We start from the raw sequence: 6585 nt of genomic DNA on the forward strand, positions 1-6585 counted from the left end.
GTTACTTTATTGCTCCTCGCTCAAGGCTGACCAATTATATTCACGCTTGAGGGAAGAAGGCCCCAGGCCAGGCACACTCTCTCAGAGGGGAAGTGGAGTCACACCAGAATCAGCCAGGCTGCTGTCTGGGCTCTGCCGCCGGCGGTGTGACTGACGCGGACGAAGTCTTGGCTTGCTCCTGGTGCCAGTGCCCTCCAAAGACGAGGCAGCTGGCCGGCCCCCGGCTGTGGAGGATTCACGCAGGATAATGCAGAGTGGGAAGCATCTAGTTAACCATCCACCTGAGAGGTAGCAAGAATCTATTCCATTCCTCACAGCAGGGCTCTCACAGGGCCTGAATCCAACACTGAACACCCCAAACCCTGGCTCCTACACACACGGGTTCAGCCTGAGCTCTGCAAACCCTTATTCAGTGTCTTGTGTGCATGCGTGTGGTGAGGAGGAGTGGGGAGGTGAACATTTCTCAATACACACCTCCTCTTAGGTTCACACGGATAGGAAAATAACAACAGGCACTTGTACCACCTGGTGGCAATTGACATAAATGTTCAATGGAGATTTAAAATAGAGCCCTAACCGGTTTGGATGCACGTGTGACAAACACAAGGCCCGCGGGCCAAATCCAGCCCACCAGGCCTTGCAATGTGGCCCGCACCGCGCTGTCATCACTGCACTCTGCTGTCAGTTTATGACATTGTCAGTTTATGACTGTTCAGTAAACCATTCGGCCCGCGATTTAGGCTGGATTTTAGATTTTGGCCCCTTCTCTGATTGAGTTCGACACCCCTAGTAGAGCGTCGGCCTGCGACCTGAAAGGTCCCAGGTTCGATTCCGGTCAAGGGCATGTACCTTGGTTGCGGGCACATCCCCAGTGTGGGTGTGTGCAGGAGGCAGCTGATCGATGTTTCTCTCTCATCGATGTTTCTCTCTATCCCTCTCCCTTCCTCTCTGTAAAAAATCAACAAAATATATTTAAAAAAAGAGAAGTATCTCTCCCTCATTTAAAAAACAAAACAAAAACAACAAAACAAAACAAAGCAAAAGCAGTTTGGGTGGGGAGTGGTCATGGCTTGTGGAAGTTAAAAAAACAGATATCAACAAAATACACAGATTTCAAGCTTCACCACAGACCACACCACCAAATCCCATCTATTTGAATATCAAACAACAATAAAATCCAAGCCACCGCTCGGATGCCTCATGGGCTGGTGGCAGAGGCAACCGTGTACGTGGGAAGAAGGTGGCCAAGGAGACGGAGCGATGTCACGGTTTCTGTCTTATTGGGCCATGAAAACACGGCAGGAGGGCTTCACAAATGAACTGAGAAAAAAACTGAGGTCCGGTCTGGTTATGTTCAGTCTTGGTTTGTTTACACACTTCATTAACAACGATTACAAATGGAATTTTTGACCCTCTCTGCTATAGCTGTTTCCATAGAATTTTTTTTTTTTTTAATGAAGGGATGTGACTCTCAAAACTAATTAAATTAAGAAAAACCATGGTTTTCTTAGAATACATTTTGCCGAAACTGGTTTGGCTCAGTGGATAGAGCGTCGGTCTGCGGACTGAAGGGTCCCAGGTTCAATTCCGGTCAAGGGCATGAACCTTGGTTGCAGGCACGTCCCCAGTAGGGGGTGTGCAGGAGGCAGCTGATGGATATTTCTCTCTATCCCTCTCCCTTCCTCTCTGTAAAAAAAAAAATAAATCAATAAAATATATTTAAAAAATATTTCTGACTTAATACACATAACTAAATTTCTACAGATAGGCACCTGTTTTACACGCGATCTTCAAATATTTTTGAAAATTAAAACTATGTATTAGTTCATATTTAAAAAGGTAAAGCCCTCTGACATATAACTGAAGGGCTCAGAGCTTGGCAAAATGAGACAGCTGTCTCAACGATCTGTGGCTGGCGTATTCATTAAAATACAATTTAAAAGTCTAAATGACATGACCCGCCACAGTCCAGGGGCCTGGTGGTGAGCGTTGCATTAGCTGTAACCACTCTTTCCACAGGAAAAGACCGGTTTCAAGATGGCAACCGCTGTGTCATCATTTTTCATGCTGCGAACTGTGTCAGAAATCCTTTGGAAAACACCCCAAACGTGCCGTGTTCCCACTGCAGTTCTCCCTCTTTCCATTAGATGGCAGTAACACACCACGGCTTGCTTTCTTCAGGATCTGAAATTAAAACCCTACCAGACCGCTGTACCGATTTTCCGGTAATTTCCGAATCTGCCGCTACACCGCTGAACCTAATTGTTGGTGCTTTGCCCACACCTATTTTCTACCATGTCCACAAGTTCCATCTTATTCTAACCACTTGTGTGCATGTAACTAACGTTTTTCTACATCACGTTGATTTTTTTTCTTTTTAATGCTCAGGAGCCCAGGTCTAGGGGACAGTTAGGCTCAGAGAGACAATGGATGAGTGAAAGACACCTACGAGAGAGGCACCACACAATATTAAAAGGATGCGGAGAAGGGAAATGAAATCTAGACATCTCCGTCCCCTCTCCCTCCAGGCAGAAGGAGAAGTGAGGCTGTGACGGAACAAAGGGCATCTTTTTTTTTTTTTTTTTTTAAATATATTTTATTGATTTTTTACAGAGAGAAAGGGAGAGAGATAGAGTTAGAAACATTGATGAGAGAGAAACATCAATCAACTGCCTCCTGCACACCCCCTACCGGGGATGTGCCCGCAACCAAGGTACATGCCCTTGACCGGAATCAAACCTGGGACCCTTCAGTCCGCAGGCCGACGCTCCATCCACTGAGCCAAACCAGTTTCGGCCAAAGGGCATCTTAATAGAATAGAAAGGCGACCTCATTTACAAGGCAACGGGTTAGGACTCTTTGGCCACCTGTGCCAAAATGTCCGGCTGTCCCGAGACCATCTGCCCACCTCCCCATTCTGTGGCAGAGGCCGATAAATGAGTAACGACTCAGCAAATATGGAGACTTTAAACAGCAAAAAAAAAAAAAAAAAATGAAGACTCTTGATTTTAGAAATAGAAATGCTTCTTAAGAAAGCACGTTGGATAACTTCAAAGGACGCCTCTGTCCGCAGGAGAGAGCAGGGTGCCAATGTGTACCATTCTGTACCCGTGCCAACTTTCCGCTATTATTTCACTCCTACTCCTTGGAATACAACTCCCAAGACTGAAATCCAACCGGATGGAACTGGTAGCAACATAAAAAGAAGAGTCCTCTTACCCTCTGTTCTTCACAGGCCTGAAACAAGCCAATTAAATAAACGCTGTGAACCTGGAGCAGACACCTTTTCTAAGAGGAGGCGTGTGAGATAAAGGAGAAAGGACACAGATGCAGGAAGCTCTACAGATGCCAAATTCAAGACAAGTGAGCACACACTTGGTTGAAGACATGGTTCTCTCCAGAAAGAAGCTGTCTGGGTGGGGGCAGGATTAGCCCCAAAGAATGAAGACTACAGCCCTGGCTGGTGTGGCTCAGTGGACAGAGCGTCAGCCTGCAAACTCGAGGGTCCCGCGTTTGATTCCAGTCAAGGGCTGTAGTTGCGGGCACATCCCCAGTGGGGAGTGTGCAGGAGACAGCTGATGGATGTTTCTCTCTCATGGATGTTTCTAACTCTGTCCCTCTCCCTTCTTCTCTGTAAAAAATAAATAAAATATATTTTTTCAAAAAGAATGAAGACGACAGGAAAACACCTGTACTGAGAGCACAGGACACGCAGCCCAGGCATTCAGAGCTCAAAGAGGAAGCTCGGTCCCCGAGGCTCAGCCCCGAGGCTTAGCTAGGAAGCCATTAGTGACGCCCCGCTGGGCCTCATTGTTTTTAGGAGCGGTACTTCGAGTCACTGCTCAGCTGTGAATTCCCTGGCTTGGTCACCTTGTGTCACACGCTGGAGAAAACAGCTTAACCCAGCGTTTTTCAACCGCTGTTCCCTGGTGTGCCGTAGGTGCAGACAAGACAAGAATTTTATAATTTTTCACTATTTTGTTTACTTAGTATTTCATAATAAAGTAATTATAAAATACTTTCTTTGTGTTTATTTGATTCCTATTCAAGAGAATTACTTTATATATAGTCAATATAGGCACAGAGTTAAATTTTTTAACATTTTCTAATGGTGGTGTGCCTCGTGATTTTTTTCATGAAACAAGTGTGCCTTTGCCCAAAAAAGGTTGAAAAACACTGGCTTAACCCACCCCGCTGTTACTCATGTACTATATTTCTTCGTATGGCCTCCTGGACACCTGTGAAGGAGCTGGTCTGTAAATAAACTCCGCATCTCCACTTTTAATTATACAGAGAAAACAGTATGACTGTCACAGGAAATGAGTATAGAAAAAGCCACAATACTGAGCATTTGCTAGAAGCTCAAGCAACACATACTATGTATCAGGTCTGCTTTCAAAATGTTATTTCATTTTTCTATATTCAGCATAGTTGCTGGGTATGGGCCAAAAATCATTGAGGACGCACAAGAAAATTTTGCAAAGGTTTTAGTATTTATTAAAATTAGGATAACTGCTGTATTTGCTTTGTAGAATAAGTTTAAGTAAAAAATAAGGCTTCATTTCCAGGATATTGAACTAAAAATAAGTTTAACATAATGAATTATTTATATATGCAAGACAATAAATATTTGCCGAGTGGAATTGGAACTATAGATGCTAAAAATGGAGGAAAAAAAACACCACTTTTACTAACGGTAGAGTACATGAACCAATACACATTTAAAAAATTCTATCGGTACTTAAAAAACAGAACACTCTTTTATTCATAAAATCATTGGGATCCAGCGAGAAAAATTTCCTCTCAGATTTTTAAAAATCAGAGATCACACCATCCTTGGGCCACCATCTTAACTGAATAAGGAAACGAATGTTTACTAACCTCTAAATCACCACTGAGAAAGGATGACTAATAAACTAGAAAAACAGGCTTTCCCCAAAGTTAATGAAATCAATGTTTGTTTTTATATTTCCAAGGAACGATCAAAGTTAACTTTTCATTAGTGACAGTCAACACATTTGCAACGGGACCGGTTTTGAGATCCCAAACACAGAGACATCTGCTCAGTTGCAGTGACAAATCACAGTAGTCACCTTCCCATGGTTAGGTCATGCCATCCCCACGTTTTGTTTTCACAGTAAGTAAATCGGTGATAAAAGTTCACAATAAATCATAAAGATAACACCACTATGAGTGTTCATTTAAACAGTCCAGAGAAAATCCCAGGCTTTTCAAATATTTTCACACAGTGTGAACTGGTCTGCTGTGGACAGCATGAGAGAGACTTGGCAGGCCCAGTTCATACAATCAGGTCCTAGAGTTATACATGTTTTTTTTAACATTTACAATTACAAAGCAAATCTAACAGTTCCATAACCACCACAATGCATAAAGATGAAACCAAAGGTACCAGAAGTTCTGTATAATTATCCAATAACAGTTGTTGAGCCTTGTAACTTTTCAGGTTTTTTAAAAATCAGAAATTAAACCCTTGTTGCATATTTCATTCTAAAATTCAGAATAATAATGCCAGTCCTTAATTATAATTGGTGATCCTTTCTAAAAATTTTTATTTTAAGTGGTTTATAATTTTTCAATTATAGTTGACATACAATATAATATTAGTTTCAGGCGTATACCCCAGTGATTAGACATTACATAATTTCCCAATAAATCTCGTACCCACCTGACATCATACATAGTTATTAGATTGATTATATTCCCTATGCTGTACTTTCCATCCCTGTGATCATTATGTAACTACCAATTTGTATTTCTTAAACCTTTTTCACCTATTCTCCTCAAACCCCTCCCATTTGGCAATCATAAAAAATGTTCTCTTTATCTAGGAGTCTGTTTCTATTCTGGCTGGTTTACTTTGATTTTTAGATTCAATTATTGACAGATATGTGTTTATTGCCATTTATTGTTCATATTTTTAATCTTTTTTTTTTTCTTCGTGAAGATCCTTTCACAACATTTCATGAAATATTAGTTTGGTGGTGATGAACTCCTTTGGCTTTTTCTTGTCTGGGAAGCCAAGACAAGATTCCAAATGATAGCTTTGCTGGGTAGAGTAATCTTGGTTGTCAGTCCTTGCTTTTCATCACTGACTATTTCTTGCCAATCCCTTCTGGCCTGCAAAGTTTACTTGAAAAATCCGCTGATACTCTTGGGGACGCTCCCTTGTAGGTAACTGCTTTTTTTCTGGCTGCTTTTAAGAGTCTTTGTCTTTCCCCTTTTGCATTTTAATTATGATGTGTTTGGTGTGGGTCTCTCTAGATTCATCTTGCTTGGGACTCTCTGCACTTCCCAGATTTGTACTATCTTCTTCACCAAGTTAGGCAAGTTTTGTCATCATTTCCTCAAACAGGTTTTCATTTCTTGCTCTCTCTCTTCTCCCTTTGGCACCCCCAGTGCAAATGTTCATACACTTCAAGTTGTCCCAGAGGCTCTTTACACTAGCCATGTTATTTTGGATTCTTTCTTTCTTTTTCTTTTTTTTGCTTCCTTATAGTCCAAATTGCTAATTTGATTCTTGGCTTCACCTACTCCACTCTCGATTCCCTGTAAAGTAGTCGTCAT

This window comes from Pipistrellus hanaki (genome assembly GCF_964339955.1).
Source record: "Pipistrellus hanaki genome assembly, chromosome: 18".
NCBI lineage: Eukaryota > Metazoa > Chordata > Mammalia > Chiroptera > Vespertilionidae > Pipistrellus > Pipistrellus hanaki.